This window comes from Gallus gallus, chromosome 1 (genome assembly GCF_016699485.2).
Source record: "Gallus gallus isolate bGalGal1 chromosome 1, bGalGal1.mat.broiler.GRCg7b, whole genome shotgun sequence".
NCBI lineage: Eukaryota > Metazoa > Chordata > Aves > Galliformes > Phasianidae > Gallus > Gallus gallus.
This window is the reverse complement of record NC_052532.1, coordinates 94,651,691-94,679,678: the sequence shown is the minus strand read 5'-3', so window position 1 is coordinate 94,679,678 and position 27,988 is coordinate 94,651,691. Positions and strand designations below refer to the sequence as shown.

Sequence of the window (27,988 nt, the reverse complement as noted above, 5' to 3'; positions counted from 1 at the left end):
AGACAGACACCTAGTAGAATGCTCATATTTCTACCAAGTATTTTCTGGTTGATAAGGCAAAATCGTCCACTAAAACTATGTATGAGCAGAGCAAGTCCCTAGGCATGCATAGCAAGCAGGATGTATCTAGTACATACCAGAAATACTGTGCTGTGCAGGCCATTTACGGATACAGATGCATGTAAATCCCAGTTTCAGACTCACTGCTTTTGTTCCTGATCATGAGATGCCCAGCAGTTCATTAAGAGTCACTTTTCCAACCAGACTGCCAAACATCTGAAAGTCACAGCAGGCGACTAAGGTAGTCTTTCTGTTCAGAAGAAAACTTTCTCGGAAGAAAAAGAACGTGTGTGGACAAACCCAAGCATATGGTACCCTAATAACAGTTGCACATGATTATGGTGATTATCACATGGGTATCACCTCCATAAAAGTATGTCCCTAAGTAGATGATCCTACAGTATAGTACACTAAGCATAGGTAACTTAAATAACTTCTGAAGTTACTGCACTTGTTAAACAAGCATGATAGCACAACTTTCAGTGTTTTCTCCAAGTGGTTGAGCAGTGATTTCCTGATACTAAATCACATCTGTTTATAATTGCTCTACATTTATTGTTTCTTCAGATAAATTTAAATATTAAATATGATTCATTTTTTCTACCTAATTTCCTACAGTCAGTTAATACTTTACAAACATATTTGAAATATATTTCCATATCTTTATTAAGCTTGCTATTGTATTTTCTGTTTTCCACTATAGTTTTAGGATTACCTTGGCATAGATTATTGTTGCAAAATACAGTAACATCTAGTGTAAAACCTTGGAAGCAAACTTTTTTTTATGCCTCTCAGAAAGGCATAGAAACATAGTCTCACATTTCTTCTTAGGTACAAATGGAAGAGAGAAACCACAAGAGAAATCAAAACACATGGTTGTTTCCAAATGTCTTTTATGGAACGTAATTCAATTATAGAACTGATATGGCTGAAAGATAATGCATAGAGTATATTCTTCATTTCAAACCAAAGAATAAAAGCAGATATCTTACTATTAGAAAATTTGGATAGCATTACCTGTTTTTTATTCTTAGGCTTGCTTTTGTTAAGAAGTATCCATTCATAGTTCTTATAAACTGTATGTCAAACTTAGTGTTAAATCTGTATGTGAAGTATTGTATTGTGACATTCAGAATTGCAATGTCTAATTTTTGGTGTCTGGATCCTGGTGAAGATTCTGTTCTGACACCAAACAGGCATCAGAAGGGATGTCCACAAGTACCACAGAGGAGGCTGTTGCTGCTGAAAGACCCTGTGCTCCACTGAACTATCTTTTGTGCAGTGACTCAGAGTAACACCCTAAATGATAGGTTACAGAATCAGTAGAATCCTTGCCCTTGACTTCAGGGCTTGCTTTCTAGAATAATTTTCTACAGAATTACAGATGTGTTGAGAACATATTTCCCCCAGATAACTTTGTGATTACACATTGTTGGGCTACCTTGTTCAAATAAAGTTGGGAGAGAAAAGGAAAATCAGATGACAGACGAAGACTAGAAAACGATTCTGGGAAATATAGACTGGAGAAATGGGCTGACAGGAACTTCATGAGATTCAACAAGGGAAAGTCTAGTGGCAGGCTGAGAGGCAATGGGCAGAGACTGAAATCATCTGAACATCAAAAACCACGTATTTTCCTCTGCACAGGTTGCCTGGAGAGTTTGTGGAGTTTTCTTCCTTGGAGATATTCAAAAGTCACCTGGACATGAGCCTGGGCATGCAGCTCTAAATGGTCCTGCTTGAGCTGACAGGTTGGACCACATGGCCTCTGAAGGTCCCTTCCAATCTTAACCATTCCGTAATTCTGAAAATTCATTTCACTCTTCATTCCCCTAACATTTTGCAGAAGGAAAAGGTGGGTCCAAACCCTCTAAAAGAAAGATGGGAATTTGATGTGAGCTGAATCTTTGGAGTTCCAATGATGAAGATTAACATATAAAAGCACAGAGTCATGCAGTGTACTTTACTGAGTAAAGCTGCTGTACTTAAATTCAAATCCCAGCCTGGCAGTTGTATGGTCAACTTATTCTGAATATTGCCACTAGATGAAATTCTGAGAAGTAGTTGAACATATGCTCCGAGGACCTAACTGGGTCTAGCAATGAGAGTGATGTTATGCCCTTAGGCTCTATAATTTTAATTTTCCTGACTACTTCCTGAAATATTTCTGGGAAAATAAAATGTAGCAATAAGTATTGTAGTAAATCTCTTCAGAACCCAAATGAGACACTCTGCACTCTTTGAAGCAAAAATACCACCAAAAATCTTATTCCACACTGAGGAACACAGCCAAGTAAGGGACTTACTTTTACTGCTTTTGCATTTCTTCAATCAATTTGGACAAATGTTGTACCACACTTTAACACTAAAAAGATAAGAAATTCATTTGTTAGTAGTGAGATTTTTTTTCTTGGTTAACTCCTGAGTTTAGAGGCAGAAGGTACTCTAAAAAGGTTTGTAAGAACTTGCTTCTTCAAGCACTTAACTGTGAAATCACTTAATATCTGAGAAGGATGTTCTTGTAATACAGAATGTAACGCAGAAAATGAAAAAGCAACTGCAGATGTAAAGCAGATTAGAAGAGCAGATTAACTTCACAATTTCATGGAGCCAGTTTCTAGAGGAAATGTAAAAAAAAACTCTCCTAAATTATTGGTACTGTTTGATAAAGGAAACATACTAAAATAGAGGATGGCTTACACTGTAACATACAATATCTTGTGAATACAAAGACGTCCACTTCATAAATCTACAGCAACATACAGATTACATCAGTATGCAGTGTCAGTGAAGAAATTTGATTTCATCCTTTCTAATTAAAGAGTATTTTAGAAAGAAGCAGATTAAAGTAGGAAAGGAAGAAAAAATATAATTGTAGTCAAAATTTAGGAACCTAATCTGGGATTCCATTTTATTTACTTTTTTTTTTCCTATTTACTATTTGTCAGCTTTCTATATAATATTTTTTGCCTACATTATTTTTCTATGTACTTTCCTGTAAAGTGCTGAGGATAGAAATTTCCTTGAAATAATTTATATGTCCCAGCTCTTCATCAGTGAATTTTTTCTTCTGATTAAATAGTTATGCCTTATTGCTGACGTGACATCTCCCAAGCAAAGAAACCTCAGAAGGTCACAGATTCTTTCTCCAAAGGAGGCCAAGCTATTTAGCAGAAAGTATGACCTACTGTAGAAACCAATGACCTAGTAAAAAAATAAACAGTACTGTGCTGTAAAGTGTGAAGCCAACTGAGACAGAGAGCTCAGTAATGAACTGTCTTCCTCCTACAGAGATCAAATCAAGTTAAGTGATGCTATTAAAATAAATTACCTTTTAACTGTCTTTACCTGAGATACTAATCACTTCAATCAGTACACTAACAAAATCTCAGTTTTATTTTTCAACTTATATGAACACAATTATTTGCTCTTTAAAGCAGACTGAAGTCTGAACACTGAGAACAACACTCACTCAGGAAAACATTTAACATACATACCTAAGTCAAATGAGCTGTTAGTGTTTTTCCACATAAACAAAAAAAGCTGGCAAGTTATCTCCTGTTTTTGATGAATTCTGGATCATGCCCTCCACTTTTTTGTACTAATATTGTTCAGTAGTACACAGTTTAAAATACTGACAATAAAATGCCAAAGGAGAATATACACAGTTTTTTTTTTATTATTTCTTTGGATATTAAGTTTTAGAAAATTCTCATCAGATATAATAAGTAGTAAATAAAATCAATAAATCATATAATCATACTTACAAAATTCATAATTTGCATATTAGTTTACAAAATTATGTGTATGGTCTTACATAATAATTTAGATACATAAAACAACAGTGGGACTATGAGCTTTTGCACCACTAACAGCTCCCTAAAATAAGGAAAAAATATTAATATTTTATTTAAATTTTTGAGAGCTAGACCAATGTTTTATGATACTGTTTTAAAGGTTAACCTGGTTGTCTCTCTCCAAAAGAAATCAGAAAGCCATAAGTAATAAAGATGTTCTGGGAACACTACAAAGTGACCACATTTCAGGACATGATTTAGTAGAGGGCTGTTAGAGTTAGGATGGTATGGTTAGGTTGTGGTTGAACTTGATGATCTTTAAGGTCTTTTCCAACCTGAGCAATTCTACGATTCTATGATTCTATTTCAGTCTTTTTCCTTCAACAAAGGAAATTCATCTGGCTGAGGGCTTAAAGAGAAAAACAAAAATAACACACCAACAAGGCAGGACATCAGGATGCTTCTGCAACTGTTATACTCACAAGTAAATTCTGAGAAAGGAAGAAACAGCAGTCAGCATAGTAGGTGCCACACCACGAGGTGCTGCAGGGAGCAGGGATGAGCTGCTGAGATAGATTAAAAGAAAGGTCTTGGAGCAGCATGTAGCCCATGGATCCAGATACACTGTAATAAAATTATTTTCAGATACAGAGATCTTCTGCTTCAGACCGACAATAGTACACATGAACTCAGGATTCTCTGAAAGAATACATTGACAGTGATGAAATTGAAGTATTTTCCTGAAAAAATTACAATCACACTGTTTATTTAGGAACTGAAACTTTCCATGTTAGTATGTTGTCAAAAAAAATAATTCAACAAAACAGCAGCTGCAAGCCTGCTGCAGAACACAAGAACAAGTCAACTTTAGAAGGCATTTTATAAGGCTGGAAATACAGTAACAAGTAAAAAAATCCTGCTACAAAGAACATACTGCATTTGGGTTTCTTACTGATTTTTAGCTCCTAGGAAAAAATATGCATAACTTACAGGAAGAGCTGTCCCAAAGCCCAGCAAGAGGTGGAAGTTTTCATCATGCAGCTTTTTAACTCATTCTAAGACACTTTCTCACAGGTCACATATTACAAGCATTTCACATATACCACAAAAATGTATTCAGGCTAAACAAATAAGGTATACACAGGCATGATGCAACATGATCCAAAGTGATCTCAGCATCTCTGCTTACTGTCTACAATACATAGTAAGTATTCATAATGCCATGGTTTTGTAATTTTGTTGTTGGTATTCCACCTCATAATATAATATAAAGCACAGGTAATTAAAGAGTTAATACTCCAGTTCTGTGGACTGACAACTTTCCAGATATCTGCTTCTCAAAAGAAAAGAACTACATATCCCAGGGGACCTCACAGTCAAAGAGGAAGATACATCACAGAAGTCATGGGATCTCACTCTCAGACAGGAGCTCACTCTCTCTTGCTGCCTGGAAGAGGGTGTGGGTGTGCTTCCAAGCTGTGAGCCCTCAGTTCAAGTAGGCCTTTTGGTTTTGGAAACTCTCTTATTTTGTTTGATTTATTAGCCTCAATTTCAATTAGATTGTATTATATTGGGTTATCTTGCATTCCAATATCACAGTTAGTAAAACTTAGTTTTCCTCCTTAGATCATTGCCGCTGTTCTGTCTTTGAGCCCAGCTCCCATCTCCCTACCCTTTCTCTTTTTCCCTTCCCATTTTTGGGGGCCAGGTGGCCCACAGGCCTACTGTCCCCCTGTCACAGGCATAGATTGATTTAGATAACTCCGTGACACATAACTTTCCAGAGTACACAAAGAACAGATCCCTCCATTCCTTACTCAACACATGGACCAAGATTAGTACACCCTCTAAGAATTTACACAGAATCTGTAATAGGAAATAAAACAAATAAACCACAAGATATAGAAAAACTACATGTTAGATTACCTATCACATAAGCTTAGGAAGGCGGCTAGGAAAAAATCAAGAAAATATTTGTAGTCTCTGTAGTGACATATTCTATGTTGAACTTTGTTATGATTAGGAGATTTTATCCTTAAATAAAAAATTCATGACTTGTCTTAGCTTTTTGAAAAGTCTTTTTATTTCAGACTTTTTTTAACGAGAATATGCCGTACAGAAAGAATACCACAATCTCATTCATATTAACAAATAGGAAATACATCTTTCACTCAGAAAATTATTATTATGAACTCTTAATAAAGGAGATGAAAACCCAAAATGTTTGAAAGGGGAGAAAAAATTCTCTTACCTTTTCCTTCAATAATTCATTCAAAGTTTTAAGAGTAGCAAAAGCCTGTGAACTATCAATTTTTTTACTATAACTAAAGAAAAATCCAAATACACAATTTTAAGCATTCAGTACTTGCAATCCTACTGTTCTTAGACTTTTGGAAATCAGTGTAGCAACTATTTAGGATTTCATGAGAGATCTGAGATCAGCTTTTCTCCAAATATTATGCCATATAAAGAAAGAAGAAGCAAGAGTTATTCTGTTGTGTTTCTCTGTGTGTCATATTCTTTTGATTAACTTCCTGGGGGACTTGCAAATTAAACAAATCAAGTCAACCCAAGCAGGAAGGAGCAAACTCTCTCTCTTTACATATGTACACATATATAATATCTAATTGATATATGTTTTATATGTATAATATATAGTGTGTGCTTAAGCACAGCCTTCACAGGCAGAGACCAATATTCTACCTGAATATTAAGTACCAGTGGTGTCAACATGCTAGAAGATGACAGGTGACATTCCCAACTGCCGTAAGATAGAGGAACTTTTATCAGAGCTGTCAATCAGCTACAGAATTAGTCAGTCTGCCACACTACCTACCATGAGAGATTATGGGAAATGGTTGACAAGTCCATACAGGAAGAACAAACAGCTCTCATAAATTAGACCATACACAGCATCTATAATTTAGCCAAAGATGAAGCTATTTTGAGTAAAGGAAACTATAGGTCCTACTATAGGACCTATAGTAGTCCTACCAATCTAGTTGCTCTTAGATTAAAAAGCAAACACATCCAAACCCTCACTACCAACAGAAGTAGAACTTTAGAACTTCTTCAGTATCTATTCTTGTTTGAGTAGCTAGATTTCTCTCTCTGTCACATCTTTTCAATTAAAAAAAATAAAATAAAAAACAGGTGTACAGAAAAGCAGATTGCTTAAGAATTTGAGGAAAATATCTTCAGTTGTTTTCAACTAACAGAAACATGCTAAGACATAAAGAAACATAAGTGGATCTGGGAAATAAAAAAATAAAAAAAAAAGGAAAAAACCAGGAGAAAAGTTAGTATAAAAATCCTTATAGCTTTCAGAGTCTTTTTTTTTTTTGTGATCTAGTAGCACTACCATTTTCATGGACTTGCCTACAATTTTATTATCTGAAAATGTCCTGTTTAATGAAAGCTGGTATTCCTACATGCTTAAGGATCTACCTGAAAAATAAAACACTGTATCAATCAATAGATTAAGAAAACAAACAAACATGAGAGTGGGCAAATATATCAAATTTTAATTAGTATTATAATCTTCTGTCTATCATGTCATCTTGTCTAATGCAATCTTACATCTCTGTAGTTTCAAATCACTCTCTAATCTGCTGCCACAGATGTAAATGTCTGCCTGTGCTGTAACACTGGTATGACTAATTAGGTGCAATCCTTTCACAGACCAGCTAGAAATAACGAGAACAAGAAGGTCAAGGAGAGCAGCTGAAGAACTGGTATAACTTACAATAATTCCACATAGTTGTGGCCAATAGTGACCTTGAGCCTGACATGCTGCTCTAACACAACAAATACGCCAGAGTCATTGAGAGGGATCAAGATTTCTGTCACTTTGACTTCTTCCCCTTCCCAGAATATTAGTCTTCTGATTTGCAGAAAAGCTGTAAAGCTTGTAATCTCCTACTAGCACAGTAAAATCAAAGCCAAAATTCTTCAGAAGATATTTCTACAGAACAATCACCTATGTTCTTGTGGATTCTCTGGGTTTAAATTTATATGACAGATGCCTAGTTTTGGTGTAGTAGAATTTTGAGACTAATTAATGAATAAATTGAGTCTAGATTTTATTTCTCAAGGTAAGAGATGCCCAACATCACAATACATACTAACTACATGCTCTTCTAAGCCTCACAGACCCTGTTTGTAACATGGAGAGCATACAGTTGCCTAAATCCCAAAGGAGTTAAAGAATTTGGTTTAGTTTGCTACATATCCAGGGACATTTAAATATATATATATATATATAATATATATATATATAATCACGCAATTCAATTAAAAGTAAGGAATACTGAAGTTCTAACATCTAAAATAATATATGAGACAGCATATTTTAGCTTCCCGCTGTACTTAATATCTTAGATATGCTTTTATGGCTTAATAGTTGAGAGTATATTTAGATAGATATTTAGATTATTTGAGATAAAAAAACATATTTCAAAGTTATTTCCATATCCTCTGCCTCATACATTTCTCATGATATACAGTTGAGTTGCCAGAATTTTCAGAGGTACTTTATCGCAAATCTTGCGCTATCAATTATACTCATCCCTAAAAGACTTAAGCCTACTTAGATAGGAACACCAGGTTAGTTTATTATGAAGAACAAACTGCAAGCGCAGATTCCAAACAAATCCTGTAAGGATTACTGATGAGAACTAGGCAAGGGTGTTATCACTAGCTGTGCTGGAGAGAAAAAGAGCAATATACACAAGAAACTGGAACGTATCACATCACTATGAGTAAAGGACACATAAAGAGAGGCAACAAGAAGAAAAGAGACTGTGGTACATCTACAGTAAAATCATGACAACCTGAGAGTTATTTGACTTCTTGTAGTTGAAAGATCCTTACAAGAAGAAAGAAGCAAACAAACAAACAAACAGCAACAACAAAACACCTCTAAACATGACAGTATATTTCATATGCAAACAAGGGTTCAAGGAAACGAATATAAAAACAAACAAGCAGAAAATAAAACAATATACACTGTAAATATGTTCTGTAAGTAATTTTTTATCTTAACAAATTAAGCAGTCTTTCTTTTATCCAAAATAGTAATTAATGTGGAAATATCTGGAACTAAATTTAATGATTACCAGTTGAAAGTAAGAAGTTGAAATTGTTTTAAGAATGTCATGGTTTTGTGATTTTTGGTTATTGGTATTCCACGTCACAACATCATGCAGTGTACTGGGAGTTAAAGAGCAAATGCTTTAGTTTCGGGTACCTGTCTGGAAGAGAAGAACTACAGTCCCCAAGAGCCTTTTCGAGTACTGTTATCATTCCTGCTCAAGGGAACAGATATAAGGGCACAGGTTATCTGACTCATCCCTCTTCTTGTCTCGCTGTGTCCCGTCGGATAGGCTCGCTACTGCTGCTACCGACTGCATGCAAGGCTTCGGTATTAGTGTAAGGCCTTTGGCTCTCAGACAATCTTTCTCTCTATTACTGTTGATTTATATTGTTTTATAGTGTGTTATCTTACATTTCGATACTGTATTTAGTAAATTAGTTTGTTTCTCCTCAGACCGTTGCCGCCGTTTTTAATTATTTTGGGGTCCCCTGTTTCCCTTCCTGGATGCGCAGATTTTGCAAAATCCCTCCGCCCCACTAGTCACGGAACCAGGCTGGACCAGCCCTTAAACCATCGACAAAGAACTAGATAATAATTATTTTAAATAATTTATTTGAAAATATTTTAATTCAATTTAATCACTATAAAATAATTTAATTACTATGAAATAATAATAATAAAAAAATATATCTTAGTTTCTTACCATCACTCAGGAAGAGGTAGGAGTAAATCAGTCAATAGAATAAATGCACACAAATAATATACTGAAGAAGTACACGACTTTCTTTACAATAGTTTGACTGTCATCTAATTCTTAAATGGTGCTAAATGTGACATCTTCCTATTCAATTATTTAAAAATACTTACAAAAGATTTACAAAGGAGATATTTTGGGGTCAAGTCCTCACCTAATAGATAACTCCACATAACATCAGCTGAGTAGTGATCTGAGAGAAGTTACTACAAAAACTGGTAGATAGAAAATTCAAGAATGATTTTTTCTGGTGAGATTTCTGATACACTCGAATTTATAAACAGACAGCTTATTTCAATCCAGCATTTTGTCTGCAATCTTGATGTGATAACGATACTATGCAGCTATGTAAAACAAAGCATTATGTGTTCATTTAAAATCAGTATATAAAAATGTGTTCCCTAAGCCTAGGCTATCACAGATGTTCCATCCAAAATGATGCTCTGAAAACAAAACAAAAAAATATTGAATTGTTTTAATAACCAAAGCATGGAAAAAGCATTAATGGATTGTTCTTTAGCAACAGAGTGTCAGATAGCCACCAGCTACTGCCTATAAACCCTAATTTCTACCCCTTCTAGAAAAACCATTGGAGGGATTGAAGCAACTCAGTATATGACCCCTGTTCAATGAATGTGAAACCACTCAAACTGCACAGCAAAAGACACCTGAGAGGTAATCTCCAGCCACATTTCCTGTATACCATTGATATTTACCTTGGCCATATAGATCATGTGAAATGTTCCAAACTCAGATCTCTGCTAACACTGACTCCAAATTAAAGATCCATCAGTGGAGCTAAAGAGCAACATAACGAATACAACTCATAAAATTCAGTGAGGACACACTCAATTCACATGGTGATTAATAGGGTCTTGTAAAGCAAACGAAGGTGATGGCAGAGCCTTTATTTGAGATATAGAAGCTGTATAACAAGATATGAAAGGAAGAGGAATTAACTCAGTCCTCACAACAACAGTTCGGGAAAAGTTTAGCTGAGGAACGCAGCCTTCTCTGGTTCATACTCTGGTGCGCATACACGCTCCTGGGAGCACCACCAAGAGGGAGAGAGAGGAAGGGTGGATCCAGGCTCCCTGCTACTGGGCACCCACGTGCTCACCCACTGGTTCTGGCTGTGACCTGACAATTCCACTGCAGGTCTGCAGGCCATAAGCAACACAAAAGGTCAGTGCTACCTCCTTATATACAGTACACAAAAAATTTTATGGGTGGAAGATTATTTTGAGAGAACCTACAGTATGTTCTCCAAGCTACGAAAGGACCACTTCTGAGAACAAGTCTTTTAAATAGCACAGATATATCACACTGGCTGTGGTATTTTTCAGAGAAGTTTCTCAAAGCACACTGTGAATTTTGTATTAAACTATTCCATGTGTTCATCTCCAATGTGCAGCTAATTTAAAAACTATTAGTTTTCTTAGCACCTCCTTCTCTGTTATGATCCTCTTAGAAACAAGTGAAGAAAAGAAGTAAAGGACACTACATATTACAGATAACGTCTGGATTTCATCAACTGTAAGGCAGTCTCAGAGTCTCCCTCTTTTGTCCTTTTGAACAACAATACAGCAAGATCATCAAATCCAAGAGAATAATCCTATCACCACCTTATTTCTTAGTGCATCGAATGACAAAGACATTTCTAAAGCAGTATTTAACTTAAAAATAATGTTTTTTGTAAAGCACGTACTCAAAAAGTCTTATTAAATGCTACTAATCATATTAAAAGTACTCTTTGCATTTGTGTTTCATGTCAGTGGATTACATAAATATTTAAAAATATTTATCTCAAACTTTTAGCTTCTAGCCTCTCAGGTATTTACTTGCATTCATGGATCAACTAACAGTATAACCATTTAAGAATGTTCTGTAGCAAATAATCATTTATGGCTACATAATTATCTGTTACAATTGGCATGTCACAGTAACAGGTTAAATAAATAATGATTGTATTAATGATTTCCTTTCACAATTGTTTTTAGCTCAAAATACCTTTTATCAATGGTGTTAAGAAAAAGATTCTGATGGTTTGACTAAAAATAAGCAGAAAAGATAAACAGTACTACATTATAATTTTATTTTTTCCAAGAAATATTTTTTTAAAAATCAGTTTTTGAAACCACAATACACATTTTACCATAATAACAGATATTAAAATTATTCTAATTATTTTTGGAAAATATTCATTTATAACTCATAACAAATTAAAATTTTGAAATATTCTTACAAAATAGGAATTAGAACTTTCAGAAGGGTCTGTGTCTTCTCTGGCAGAATTACAGAGCACACAGTGGGAGATGAATGCAGCACTGGCTGTGATTATTCTAGTGGGAAGTGGTGACAGAATGTGCAACGATTCGTTCTACTCCAGTCCTCTCCTACCCTTGTTAAAACATGCGACAAATGAGAAGCCTAGACTTCCCATTGAAGAGGTAATGATGGCTACGTGGGGATGAAAAATTTTTATCCTGCACTCAGTTTTCTGTTATACAGGCATCTTTAAAGGATTCTTCATCCTTGGCATCCCACTGTCACTTGATCTGTAGTGTTCATAGTCTAAATAAGCCACTACCTAATTAACAAGACTTTCAGTATTTGCAATACATAGCAAGATGAATAGGGATAAGTGAAATGATGAATAGTTAGGCATCTAGTTGTTACTTTTTGAAGAAACTCAGATGCAAGAGGCAGAATAAATGTCTTTTGGACATGCTCAGTGCTACTCAAGTATTCAGTGAGAATTATATTTCCACTGCACTCTTACAACACTTACTTGCATCATTTTAAATTGATATTAACAGACTGGCATGCAGGAGTTTGTAACATTTGATAGCTATTCAAGTAATAAATGTCACTAATCTGAACTATGTTTTTCCATTCAGGTATACATATGCTTAACTGTGAACTGAAAGTCAAAATAGTCCAGGAAACAATACTAATACTAGGTCTCTGTACCTAAAACACAAATAAGTGACCACCATCGCTGACATTTAGTCATTTTGAAGTGTTTACATTAAGAAAACAAACTGATCTTTCAACTTTCATCAAAAAAATCCAGCTTTCCAAGACCACCACAACAATGCTGAGCAAGTCTTACAGGACAAGGTAGTTATTTTCAACTGAAAGTAGATGGCTAAAGCTAAATTAGAAATTTTGATTGCTCATATTGAATTATAATCTTTTATATTTATATCAAGTTCATATTTCAGTAAATTACTTAAATACATAAAATCTCACATCTGTATCCAAATGCAATTCAGAATTTTCATTAAATCTGTTAACCAGAATACGTAACTTATACATTAAAATTACCTTTTGATAGACTAAAATTATTTTTACGTGATAAAGTAATCATTTATTTTAAACCTATAATGACAAAACAATATCATTTGTGATATGAATACAGATTGCAGTGTATAAACATTAAAGTATCATAGCAGATCTTATTTGCAACAAGTCTAATTGTCTCTGATTTGCCCAATAGCTTTTTTTTTTTTTTCCTGTAATGTTTAAATTGAAACAGAACACTTCCAACTATTTCAAAGCCAAGTCTACGTCATTTTTGGAGTGCTTAATATATGCAAACAGTCATCATTCACAATGCTATAAGTGCAGATAAGTAAAAATGGAGAATAAACATTTCTTGCACTCAAAGCATGATATTCATAAAATAACTATGCAGTGTTATGGTCTCGTAGAGTCACTGCTGTTTCATGCCAAAATATGCAAATGCCTAAATGTCATTTACCATACAGAAATTATATTTCCTTTCCATTTTTCCAGTGACTGCATCAAAATAAAAATAACTGCATTGTCATTCTGCTGTCCTGTCATTCTTTTCACTTTTTGCTACCTTTCCCTTCCTTCTGCTCTCCTTCCCTTTTTTCTTCAGTAGATGCAGTACTCACCATAAATAAATGAATAATAGTAGCATGGAGTCATGGCAGGGTAATTCAACACCTATTTCATTTACCAGGCATATGATGAAAACCCATTCATAACTATAGCAAGAATCTAATGCAATCCCTACATTCCAAAATGAAAAAGTTTAAATTCCTTTACTTACTATGAATATTTACTGATGTTTAATCTACAAAACCAATCAATTGGAGGTGTCTGCTTGACCACAGCAAAAGGCTGTGGGTTTCATCCTGTGGGTCAGGTGCTTCACTTTAAAGTCCAAGAGCCTGACATCAGCAATCTTATCTGAAAGGCTGGCCTGAAGCTGCCTCCTTCCTTCTCCTTTCACCTTTCCAATGGACACAGTACTCTCACTTTTGAGGAATTATGACAAACAAAGAAGCCATTCTTAGTGCTGTGTCCTCCCCTTCTTTAAACTATAAAAAAATTGTACAACTGGACGTGGCATAATCCAGGCAGCCTTCCTTCCCAGCTTCTTGAGAATAAATTTATAGGGATATAAATTTATTCTTAAGCTTGCAGAGGAAGTGTTTGAGGCTTTTTTTTTTTCCCCTCCTAAGCAGCGGACTCTTTCTCAAGTAAGGAATGTTCAAAACAAAAATTTTCCATAGCCTCTGGTTTGTGTTGTTGTTATCTTTCAGAAGGATGTAAACATATCCCTTTTCCAAATAAATCAATTGATTCTTCTGTTGTAATTAAATGGATAACATTCTCTCAGGTTTTGTGTATACAGTTCCTTTGTTAAACATCCAGCACAATGCTGGAACTGGATTTTTTTTTTTCTATTCTGCAGATTTTAATATCGTGGAAAAAGAAAAATAATTGTGTTCAGTTTAGCACAATTGCCAGTCTTTGGCACAAAATCAATCATTGCATGAAAATAAGAGCTATATTTAATGTGTAACAAAACAAATTTGTATCATATCTTCAGGGAGTATCTTCAGGTACACAATCAAATCACTGTGCACAAGCCTTCCATTTTGGTAGAACAACTTTTATTATTTTAATACAATTTAGCAAAATGCTCCAAGCTTGAGCAACAATATGCCTTCTTAATAGAAGACACTTCGGAGTGATGAGATGACAATGCTGCTAATCACTTACTTGTAATTTGTGTGAGGATAGTATTGTTTTCTATTGTATTTTGACTCTCAGTACTCAACTGAAGCAACTCTGGTATGTTTCCATACTTCCTGATTTTAGACCAGGGAGGACAAGTGGATACTCACAAAAACACAGCTGCTCAAGCCAGTTCTCATTCACAGGGCATGTAGCCATACTAGAATGATATTGAATTTGTGCTAAGATCAACATTTCAGTCTGCATAAATGCTGCCTGTGAAGATGCTTGACCAAAGTTTTGTCATATCTTTGTATTCAGAGCTTACTCTACAATGCAGGCATGCCTCCTGCCTCACTATTCTTTTTTTTTCATATTTTTGGTCCTTCCAGATGTTTTTCCCTAGACATTCATCACCAAATCCACTTGTACATTTCTTCTATCGTTTCCTTCCTTACTACTGAGCTATACAAAGGGCTAATTACATACCAATTTCTGCTATTGTAATGTAGGAAATATCTTGATGACTGTACTAAGCTAATTTTGGAGATGCATCCAGCATTTATTATCACACAATGATGTCAACTGTATTAAAATGAACATGAAAAGAAATTGGATAGCTCTGAAATGGCAGTGGACTACAGAACTATCCATATCTAAGTAAGTGGTTCAAATATGCCAAAACATAGAACAACTGAAGCTAACAACCACTCATGTGAGAACTCTGGCTAAAGTTAGTTGCCCTATCTTGATTTCTCATGGACAGAGGTATAAATCATAGAAATGACAACAATAAAAAAAATACTATTTTGCAGATTTCTTTGCTAATAAAATGAGCCAAGACCTATCTGTGGTGCTAAGGGCAAGTGAGGCACAGAGGGTTTACACTCCCAGCTGCCCCCCTCCCCTAAACCAGCTGCCTCATCCTAACAGCAAACTGGGAGCTACCATCATCTCATTCTGGGTGTAGAACCAGAGAGATGGAGAGCTGGCACCTGCCACAGCCATGGCTGGGATTCTACTGGCAGGTGTGGGAAGTACAGTGTTAGCATGCAGCCCCATTCCCTCTATTCCTGGCTAAGACAAATGGCATCATGGAGGTCAATAACGAGAAGAGATTCCAGCAAACCCTGTACATCTGGCCTGAGGGACTAGTCACTAAAAATTCTCCCCTCTTCTCAAAGCTTCCTGCCTGCATCCGATTACTTCTTTTTGCTCATACTTGTCCCATTTGCACATACTCATGCAAGCCTCCATGCTGCCCTACTTATTTCTATCTTTCAGGAAAATGAAAGATTTGTATGTCAAATTACTGATGAAGGTGTCTGCTTGCAATGAAAACTATCAGCCTTCCTCCCTCAGCTCCCAGACAGCCACCAAGATGACCCTCAAAGGTGATTGTGAATGCTCTAAGGGGGAGGGTATTATGTTAATTAGTTCTAAGACTACATTAACAAGTTCAAGAAAATATTTAGCATATGCACAAAACTCCTGGGAAAAATACGACTATATATGAACATTACCAATAAATGTAATCTGCACATGAGCTAAGGTGCACATATTGGATGGAGGTATCCTCTGTGTGCCCAGTGCAACAGTAAAGGAATATGTGCTTGCTAATCTACTGATGATCTCAGCATGAGCTCTCAGAACATTGCTCCAATGTTTCCCCACATTAAAATGTCAGACCATACTTGACCAGAAGAGCAAGCTGTGTACTAATCTCGCCACTATGTTAGTGGCAAGTACCGCTAAGTGGTAATGACTCAAAAACATTGCCACAACAGAGCAATATACTAGACTAGGCTTAAGGTAATCCTGGGTTTGGAATCCAGACATACTTTGTTTACAACATAACAACACACTAATGACCAAAAGTTGCTCCTAGAGATACAGTTTACCAAGAAGAGAAATATTTCTAGCTCTTTATTACAAATGGAAATAAAAGAAAGGAACAAGCACTGGACAGTTTGAATTCTGGGTATTTTCTTCATGAATTATGCTAATAAAAATCAATTATTCACATTTTGTTTTCTCTACTTCCCATTCACAAAATGGACTTGAGCAGTACTGGTACAATGAAACAGAAGTTTTGCATTATAGATCTCATCTTTATTCTGTCTTTATTGTAGATTAACAGGATTCTTCACTTTTCAAAGCTATTATTACAGTTTGTTTCACAAGCAGCAGCTCAGTTAAGCATTATTAAAAGCAATTCTATTTGAATGGCAAAAATGAGGTATTTATTACTTCCTGTTAATCAAGCTGAATCAGCCATTCTGCAGCATTTTTCCTGTAACACATTTATTTTTTTGGAGGAGAGAGGGATAATCAAATCTCATTTTAGAATGCCCAGACATGTATTACAAACCTCCTCACAAACTAAACTTGTTAAAGGGAAAAGTTGAAGGTCAGCTCTCAGTAATTGTTTAGGGAAAGATTAGCGTCATGTTAAAAAGCCTGCTTTGCTGTTTTCCTGCAAATGCTGATTGCAGCTCCAGGCATCATTTTGAATGAACTGTCTTGTCTTTGGCATAGAAGATAATTATCTCAGTCCCACCCAAAGAACTGAGCTTTAGCCAGCAGGGACAGCTGAGCTAAAAATGAAACAAATGCCATGTTGAAACTGAAGATATTGTACCATGTTTCTAGTAAGATCTTATTGAGTTTAAAGCCATGTTAAAACACTATAAAGGCTGTTGTATTCCAATGACCTACAAGTAGTGTTAGAGCAGATAATACTGGATACTATTAGCCAGATAATGGGGTAAGCAAGATTGTTAGAAAAGTCTCATTCAAAAAGGCTAAACTCAGTGTACTACACTGGGTATCTGTAACCAACATCTTCCAAGCATACAGAGCTTGTAGTGCCTTTAGATTACCTAGATAATGGTCAAGACTATGGTACCTGGGACTGGTAAGGAACGCATTGTTTCAAATCAATATGAGACAATCAACACCTTGTGGATAGTTTCACACTTGAAAGCATTTCTTCAGAGCTGTTTGCTTTTGAATGGGAAGGCCCAGGAAAGTTTTGTCTGAACACTTGGCCTGGGAACATAATGTTCCCAGCTTGATACAGGGGACTGGGAGATGAAACCACCATATTCTGTGAAGGCAAGATGCAAACTAGCATCTCCCTGCTTCTTAACTCTGCTGATTTAGATTTGCAAGATCTGGAAGACATGACCAGAAGCTGTCATTACAAAGATCAAGCCTGACTACTCTGGACAATAAGTAAGCATATGTACGTTCATCATTAGTCAGTAGCTAGCCACCACAGCTTTGGACAATCTGCCACTACTGAAGATCAGCACCCCTTGACACCGAGATCACCAGACAACAATCTCCAGATTCAAGAGTGCTGAACTGCTTTGCTGTTTCTGTTTATCTGTCTGTCTTCCCTCATTTTCTATCTTTCCTCATCTTCTTTTACACTTTCACTCTTCGTAGTAGCCATTGCCTTAGAACTTTTAGCATAGAAGTAATTCCTGTGCCAGAGTACTCATATCTGTAATGCGTATTACATTACATTACATCATTACATTACATTACATCAACTTGCTAAAGTTAGCCAGTTTTACCTCTGAGCACTCTGAACCTTGGATGACTCCATTGTAGTACCGACTCCTGCTGACTAGGAGGAGGTATGACCCAAGAGCTAGAAAAAGATTCAGCTTCCTCCAAAGCCACTGAGTGAAACAAGACATATAGTCAAGAGGAAAAAGCTGAGTCCCGGGAAAAAAAAAAAATACAACTTAAGAGTAACCACATCACTTGGATGAAAAAGTTCATCCAAGTTGAACACAGTATAATTTAAGATCTAAATGTGTGCAGAAGGGTGAGCAAAGCAGTGTGTCAACCTCTAATGACTGCTTAGATCAATCCCATTTCTATAAGAAGTGATATTTGGGGGGGGATCCTGTTTTTAAGCTACTTTATTACCAAGATAAAAAACTTGATTAAAGGTATCATTTAAAATGGAATCATCATAAAGTTGAATTTAGAAACGCATCAAAAACCAGGTCTGAACATGAGAACTAGATTCACATATCCAGCACTTAGCATTTGAAGAGATAACCTAATCTCTTTTCAAATGAAGTGATTTATTTGTATGGAAGGAGTCTTTTCAAATTTTATGCACCTCAAATATTGAGCTCAGTAATCAATGTTTTCACAATTTGTCCATTAGTGAGTTGGGACAACCATCATCTTATTATGTCATACAAATTTCAAAGCGGGTCTGCAGACCTCCAGCTCACTGAATATACTGGAAGATAAACAAATCTTTTCCATTGAGCTGAGCCCGTCAGTTCCTCAAGTCTAGAGTTCTTGGTTGACATCACTGAACTTAAAGTATACTATTGCGGTCCATGTGGTATGGTAAGTGGAAAAATGTTAAATGTTTAGAGAAGTCATTTGATGTGCTCAGAGAGGCTGCAAGAATGATAAATGTAATACACATGGAATAAGTGAATTTAGCAAATATTGCAGTAGAACATGAGACTGAACTCAAAATTTTAGGCAAGGTATATGACTGCTTTATCAAGGTCCTTGTTAGGTAATAAAAGAATAAACTGGGATCTGACTAGTAGTACAGTGTGGCTTAAAGATTACAGCTGAAGAGCTTTTTGCAATAAAAGTAAATCAAGCCATCAAAAGGTGCTAAGACTGGACATTCATACAGGAAAGAAATAACCACACAGATTAATAAAATATACCACTGCTTTGTAGTAGAAATTATGAAAAGAATTACAAAAGAAGAGGAAGTTCTTGAAAAAAAATATTTGTGAAGGTCAGTAGAAAGAGTAAATTCTCACAGTCGGCTCAAAAAGTTAAATAATATTAGTGGTCCTGGTATAAGGTTATACCCCCTCTGATGTTTTTTTTTTTTTATAAACTTGAGAAAAACTGGATAAATATCAAGGAAGGAGAAGTTATTAAAATTGAAACTTAGCCTTTAAATAGTGAGGATTTGTGCAAATGAAGAAAACAGAAAGGATGATAACCTTTACCAGGTTATGCATAACAGACAGGCCAAATACAAGCTTGCAACAACTTTCTATAGACCTAAAATCAGATAATAAATATTCAAACATTTTCAAGTGTTCAAATCTACCAAAAGAAGCCTTTCAAAAAAGGCCAAAGAAAAAAGTAAAACTTTGAACTACAGAAGTACAAGTAGATAAAGCCAAAGAGATTGTTTTCTTTATCTATGCATTTATCACAGAGATACACTTAAGTGCATATTGTGAAAAATGTTTGTTTACTATTGAAGTATCAGTTACTACTACAAAAACTTAAAGCATAAATTGATAAAACAATTTTCCAGCTATTTGCCATATCTAGGATGAAACCGCTGAACTGAAGTTTGTAACAAAGAAAAGAACAGTGAACATCTGAATAAAATACACAGTAGAGGCTCAATTTGGCTCTCGTAGATAACAATCTTAAATTCCAAGTGGTAATCTGAAGGAAGGAACAAGAATGGAGATTATGTAGACTTGCCTATCATCCACGTGGAATGTCTGATAATGCCTCATAAAAACAGTTGGAGCGCTCTTAACTACCCTAGGCATTGGATGGTAGGGAAGTTCCTTATGTGGCTGGAAAACACTGGCAATGTAATCAGTTTTCACAGATTCAGAGATTTCAAATGGAGAGTCAAGGCTTAGAGGCCTAAGGCTATTCAGGCTGGAGGAGAGAAGGCTGAAAAGGAGATTTTATCACCACCTTAAAGGCAGGTGCTAAGCAAGCAGGGCCAGGCTCTTCTCTATGGTGTCCAGTGATAGAACAAAAAGCAATAAGCACACAACAACTAGACAACTAGAACAAAGGAAGTCCCAGAAGAACATAAGGAAAAAAAAAATCTTTACTTTGAGAATAACAGAACACTGGAACAGGCTGCCCAGAGAGTTTGTGGAGTCTCCTTCTCCAGAGATCTGGGCAACCTACTGCAAGGAACTTATCTTAGCAGATGTGTTGGACTGGATAATCTCCAGAGGTCACTTGTAGGTTCAAACCCTACAATTCTGTGTTTAATAAATAATATGGAAAAGCGTGACAGTGTGTTGATAGCAGGAACTTATTCATAGTGAAGAGTGCTTCTCTTAAAGAAGGAATGGCAGAAGGGTCAGTAATGGACAGATGAGAATTACTGCACGAACACACACATATATATGTAAAGCAGATCATGCATGCATGCAACAAACAGTTTTAACTTCACATATATGCAAAGAGGATTTGGATGACCAAGAACATCAATTTAATAATCACCAGAAATAAGAATAAATACACATTTGGGATAATTAGGAAAGAAAAAAATATCTGAAATTATCATTAGGAAGAAAATATACTTCACCTTCTTGTTAAATATGTTATAATCTTTTCACTGTACTCTTTTTAGCACAAGAAATGTAACATTCCAGAGAATAACAACAATTATCAAGGTATTTTTTTTTTCCCCGCAGTGTAAGTAATGAATAGGACCCTTCAGCCTGGAAAAGATGTGACAGGGTGAGAAGGACATGGTACAAATGCATACAGTCCAGAGTGTAACATGGAGAGTGAATGATGACCTTACTCTCTCACCATAAAGGGCCAGAATACATAAAAACTGGTATCCATTTAAAGGAAAAGTCTTAGTCCTCTGAAGGTCAGAAAAAGCAAAGCATTACTTCATGGGAATCTTCCCACTTCATGGGTCTAGGAGTGCACCTGAAAAAGGGCTACATGATGTTGAGATTGTGGTCCAGGTCATTACATTTTTGCCATATTCTGGACATTCAGCATCAGAGATGGTCTGACCTAACTTGGTCTATCTTATGTTCCTTATATAATACTGAGACAATCCACTGCTGCCAGACTGAGTGCAGTCCTGCAATTCTAGTCTCCATGAGGTTTTTTTCTTTATATATTTATTTAGAAATATGATAGAACTGGTATCTTTGGCTAAATACATAAGAGAATTCTAAAACATTTCATGTTAGTTTTCTCACTCAATAATAATCTTTCTGTAGATCTTTTCCTTCTAATAATAAAGGTATTGTCCAATCACTGCAAAAGAGCTGATAGCATCAGACAGATATCCAGCTGTGCCTTATCTGAAAACAGGAAGTTATGTGTAAGCTTGCTTGTGGAATAATGAGCAAGCAATTAACAGAATCAGAACATTTTCCAAGTGGTTCACCCCCCCTTTTTCTGTACAAAGTTCTTCACATAGCAGGCTTCAAAAAATTTAATAGACATTTTCACCTACTGCCCAATCTCTCTAGGACTCACTTTAGTACACCTCATGTTCCACCACTGCTTTAACTTCAAACATATTAACACCATTTGACCTAACAAACTGACAGTCAGAGGATGGAAAAAGTAAAACAGAATGTCCTTCCCTTGTGGCCTAGGATCTTGTCTGAGTTTCAAAAGTTCTTCCGGAGTACTTACAGATGAAACAGTTTTGTTGTTTTTTTTTTTTTTTTTTTTGCTGGAATAAATATTCTACCTCACCCTAGGTTCAAAGATGCATGAGGAAAACAGCCACAGTTCTGAATCCCAATCACAGGTTAGCTGGGTGCTAACCTGGAGTACAGCTCCAAACATTGTTTCCTCCAAAACAGAATTACCAAATCTGTGCAGTCAAACAAATGCACCATGAAAAGGAACACTCAGATCTACACTGTAATCACTCTGTGCTATAAGCACAAATTCAAATGCAGATGCTTTCTTATTTGTTACTGCCTCTGCAGATGTATACTGTGTCTAAGTAGTATCACTGTTCAGAAGGGGAATCAGAATGCTTTAAGGTATAAAGGAAAATGGAAAATTAGATATTTAATAGTGGTACTTACAATACTCTTCAATTTAACATCTAAAATTCCTCCTTTCTAACATTTTACTTGATTTTTTGTTTTAAAAAATATTTGGTGATTTTCAGAGAATATTGCTAAAAATAAAAAACACTTTAATTCATTCTGTTACCTAATATACAAATATTTTTCTACAGCTAGAAAATAGAGATTGTATTACAAATAATGAACCATGTACACAGTCTTGGGAACTAAGCTGTTGGTAACTTAGAAGTTAATTCCACCATCTCTGATCTTAACTCTTCCTCTTGATCAAGCAGCTTATGAATTTCCCAGAAAAAAAAACCAGACCAAAAAAGAGATATTTAAAACTCTAATATTTTCTTAGAAACTTCAGACTTCAGGTTTTATTTTTAGCATGAAATAGTGAACAGGTAAGGAAGGTGTCATGGTTAAATGTTTTTTGGTTACTGGTATTCCACATCATAACATCATGTAGTGCACTGGGATTTAAAGAGTTAATGCTCCAGATTCAGGCATCTGTCCAGAAAAGAACTACATGCCCCAGGGGGCTTTGCAGTCAGAGGGGAGATATAATCTGTGGCAAAGTCACCTGATGTTCCTTCTTCCTTCGGCCCCCCTCACTGTTGCTCATCCCAACTGCACGCTTGCCTCAGGACTACTGTAAGGCCTACAGCTTTCAGGTACTCTCTCATTATGTTTGATTTATTTGCTTCAATTCTAATTATATTGTATTGTAGTCTGTTATCTTGCATTCAATACTGTATTTAGTAAAATATTTTGTTTCTCCGCCCCACTAGTCACAGAACTGGGCCAAACCAGCCTGTAAGGCGTTGACAAAAGGACAATATCTTTTTTAGCAATGAGATTCCATTGCTTTCCTGTGTATAACCATGGAGTCTAGTTCTTTCCATATGACTTAGTAGATGTTACTACTCATAGAAGTAGGAAAAATAGCATCACTGCATGAAGTAATTTTTAAAACGTCTTTTTTCCTATGATATCCCCTTAGTTTATTTGCCATTGCTGCTATTATGCTTTCACAGCATTTTAGTTAATTTGACCCTTTTGATACCATGCCACATTGTGATAAAAAAAGATGCATTTCTTACTGAGGAAATGACAAATTGTGTCAACTTTATATGCCAGTTGTTAAAACATAGTTGATGAAACATTCTGTTTTCTGTTTGGTAGCTTAGCTACTTCATCAAGTATTCTGCTTATTTCCTTTCATTACTGGAATTATGCCTTTCAGCTACAGAGACCAAAACATTAATATATGATATAGGCAACAAGAATATTAAAAGTGCATGTGAAAGAAATACTGACTAGGCCAAAAAGAAAATAGGATATTAGATTTCTAATGCTGAGCATTCTCATTCTTCTCATCACACAGACCTTATACGTGGCTAAGGGTATGTTTTCAAAGCAAAGAATTATGTAGTTTTTCAATACTAGTAAAAGCTGTACACTATCTTTCTACATGGAAGACAAAGAAGTGAAATATAAATTTTTCAGTCTCAAGTGATTTTTTTTCCAGATTATCCGTGGTCTTAAATTTAAGTTATAAACTTCTTTAGCCACCATAATTATTTTAGATAACTTAGTTATGGAAGCTCTGTATCTTGGTGAACCCCATAATCCTGCTGTGGTGCATCACAGTGAACTCCTCAATAATGCTGCAATACATCCTGGAAAACAAACAGCAAAAAGAAACAAAAAACCTCACACCCCTATCCCAAAGCCATGAACACTTATATTTAATAGTATCTGGGATATTTTTTCTTTGATGAACTCAAAGAATATATGTCCATGTAAACAGCTACAGCACTTGAAAATTATGTACACTATTAAATTACTGTTATCATTTATGGAATTATGACAAGAGAATTAAGAAAAAATACTGTGACTGACTCAAGGCATTTTCTTCATCACAAGCTCTCTGATAACATAGTGGCTTAGTTTCAATTTCACAAGTCAAGTAATTCATTTAAAACTTAAAAATAACTTTGCCAGTTGATGAAAGACTCAACAGGAGCCAGCAAGGTAAGATAGCAGCCCAGAATACCAACCATATCCTGGGTTGCATCAAGAGAAGTTTGACCAGCAGGTCTAGGGAGGTGATTCTGCCCCTTTACTCTGCTCTTGTGAGACCCCACCTGGAGTACTGCATCCAGTTCTGAGACTCTCTACACTGAGCTGTTGGTGCAGGTCAAAAGAAGGGCCACAGAAATAAGCAGAGGGGTGGAACACCCTTCCTAAGATGACAAGGTGGAGAGAGCTGGGGCTCTTCAGCCTAGGGAGGGACGCTTTATAAGGGCATGTAGTGATAGAATGGGGGAAATGGCATTAAACTGGAAGAGGGTAGGATTTAGACTAGATATTCAGAGAAATTCTTTACTGTGAGGTTGTGGGACACTGCAACAGGTTGCCCCAAGAGGTTGTGAATGCCCCTACCCTGGAAGCATTCAAGTCCAGGCTGGGTGGGGCTTTGAGCAACCTGGTCTAGAGGGAGGCATCTTGCCTATAGCAGGGGGTTTGGAACTAGGTGATCTTAAATGTCCCTTCCAAACCAAACCATTCTATGATATGATTCTTTTAAATACTTTAATTTTTTTTGTTTTTTCCTAAAATGATAAATAGTAAATTCAGCTACTTCTGTTTCATTGCCATCCATATTTTGCATTAACCATTCCTACTCTGTATAATAAATCATTCTCAAAAGCACAAAACAGTGACTTAAATTCCCAAGCGTCCCAGTTTTCAGAGTCTAGGTTAGTAAAATAGTTCAGTATTAACCACCACCGCTCCTCCCAAAGGTAACTGTAAACAAAACTCCCACTATCCTTAATGAGAAAAAGATTTGGCCAACACTGAGAGCTTCTACTTCCACAAAGCAGAAAAGAACACTTAATCTGATGGTATCAGTATTTTTTAAAGAGTCATAAATTGTAATATATTCAAAGCAGATAAAATCAATCTTTCATTTTTTTTCATGTTGTTCAAGCATAAAAAAGCAAACAAACTGGGATAGGAAAAACACTACTTTTTCCAGCAGCATAGAGATTATAGAATGACTGTGCCTTAAGGAAAGAACGGTTACTCCAATTGTTCCTGTCCAGACTCTACTGAGAGAAAAGCATAATGTCTAGAAAAAATGGAAAAAAAATTATGTGAAACACACAGATTTATTCCCTGTGTGCAGTTATAATTATATACGTGGATGGACAACACAGTGTTGAAACATGATGAATGGAGATGAGCTTAAATTTCAGTTAGAAAATGGAAATTGCCTAGCAAGCAGACAGTAGAATATCATTACAAGAGCACCAACTTAATAACTTATTAGATTGTTGTTGCACCCCAAAGACTCTTCTTGACCTGAATAACACTCTCCAACAAATAACACAAGATTGTGCACACATATATTTGAGCTTGTATGTGTTAATATGTAAATTATTTCTTTTTTTTCTTCTAAATAATAATAGCGTTCTTCCTGTTGACTTGAGGGAGAGTTAATTCTGAAGTTCTTACAAATACAGTGGCAAAAGTATACCTGGAAAGCAGGAAGAGACAAATTTTGAAGCACAATATCTGCTATGGAAACAGCTTGAAGAAAGTCATCACAGACATGGACACACAGCAAATAGTGTTTCACTGGAAGAGAGGAAATTGCAGAGGAGGAAAAAGAAAGGACAAATAAGACGAGCAGGAAATATCATATATTAGGTGGACATAAAAATAAGGAAAAGCAATCTGAATTTGAATTGTGATGAAATGGGGAGCCAGAGGATGAATTCAAGGAATGTAACTGATATAATTGAAGGGGAAGTAAAAGTAAATAAAATGAGAATTTCATCTCTGTCCGTGAAAGACAGAAAAGAAAAAAAAAGAATGGATGGACAGGACAAAGGAAGTTATATCATTATACTATTTTTGACTGACAGATAAGGATGGCACTATTCTTTTCACCGTGAGGAAAAATACAGGTATTTGGAAGTGTAAGGGAGAAAATTAAATTCTAGGTGAACAGCCAGACTTCAGGAAACACGGTTCTATGAAGACTGGAAAAAAGCAACTGAAAGAGTAAAAATAAATTGATTCTGGAAGTATAATTTTCTGATTTCCCAAAGGTACCTTGGAATTTGACAGTTATCTAGGTAGGTACTTTTCTTAATTAAGGCTTACTGCATTGTCCTATCTTCCTTTATTTACTTGGGGAGCATCAACACGTCTAAAATTTATCCTAGGAGTAGCAGCCTCTTTTCAAATTATTTATTAAGCATAAAGATCAGGTGGGTATGCAGCTTATCCTCCCTCTTAGAAAACTTTTCAGTGTATCATCTGATTCCAGTTATGTCTTATAGAAGTACAGTCACATCATCAGCATCAAGCTGAAGAAAATCAGCTACTAGTTCAGAAAAAAAGATCAAATTCCAATTCCTGCAGAATGAGTTTGGGTTCTCATTCATTAGCTGGTCACCAAAACAGTGTACATATTCTTCTCAATAACTTAGCTCAATAGTAGCTTGAAAACAGTAAGCTACTTTATCCATCCAGGAATTTGGAGGCCTAAGAAGTTAAAGGTACTGCAGAGCGTATAAGGCAGTGATTGCTATTGAGGCTGGGGTGTGGAAGGAAAATCTGTAGACATGAGCTTTATGAAACACAGCATCATGCACTTCAGTGTTCACAACAACACTATTCAATGAGGAGATTTTCACTTTAATGTAACTATAAAAACAGAAATATATCTGCTAGATTATTTATAAATCATTTTTCATTGTCAGATAAAGACTAGTCCTGATTACAGACATCAGGAGGAAATCAAGTTGCTCATTCTACACCCATCACATGTCTCATTACAGTACTATTGCTTAAGCACGTTTGACCAGAAGATTTGATGTACTTCATGAGATGACCACCACCATACTTACTCCAGCATAAGCATTTCACACAGTCATAGCTAAAACTTCTCGTCTTCACTTGTTCACTCTGAGAACCTGCAAAGAAGGCAGGTCCAGGCCCACCACTTTCCTTTGACTCACAACACCTTGTCACTATTTTGACACCAACTAAAATAACCCAAATAGCCCAGTATCAGTTAACGAAGGGGGAATAAGGCATTATTTTATGAGATAGGATAGCATTGCTAAAATACCACAATGTGCTGATCCAGCTTCTGTATAAGACACCTATGAAGGCCACTCTATCTGGCCAGTTAAAGAAAGTTTGACAAATATTAATTTAAACTGTAGAGAAGAAAAAGTAGCTTCAAGCCCCCATTCCAGGATGTAAAGCTACAATGCAATCAAAAGTACAGCAGTAACAACAGGGTGGCAAAGTCTTTGGCTGCACCAAGGAAGAACAAACCCAAACACAGCAGCTCTGACCACTAAATAAACACCACTACTTACCTTAAGAAAGTCTCAGGTAGGCAGGCACCTCCAGAACAAAC

The 27,988-nt window shown here is 35.9% G+C and overlaps 1 long non-coding RNA gene across 1 annotated transcript; it reads right to left on the bottom strand.

The window, feature by feature from the left end:
* Window positions 1-392: 392 nt before the first annotated feature.
* On the bottom strand, window positions 393-27,988 carry LOC124417585. Its single transcript, XR_006932661.1, has 4 exons — window positions 27,948-27,988; window positions 4,340-4,423; window positions 2,367-2,425; window positions 393-1,930 (listed from the first exon to the last, which is right to left on the bottom strand). It is a non-coding gene; the product is annotated as an uncharacterized LOC124417585 (long non-coding RNA).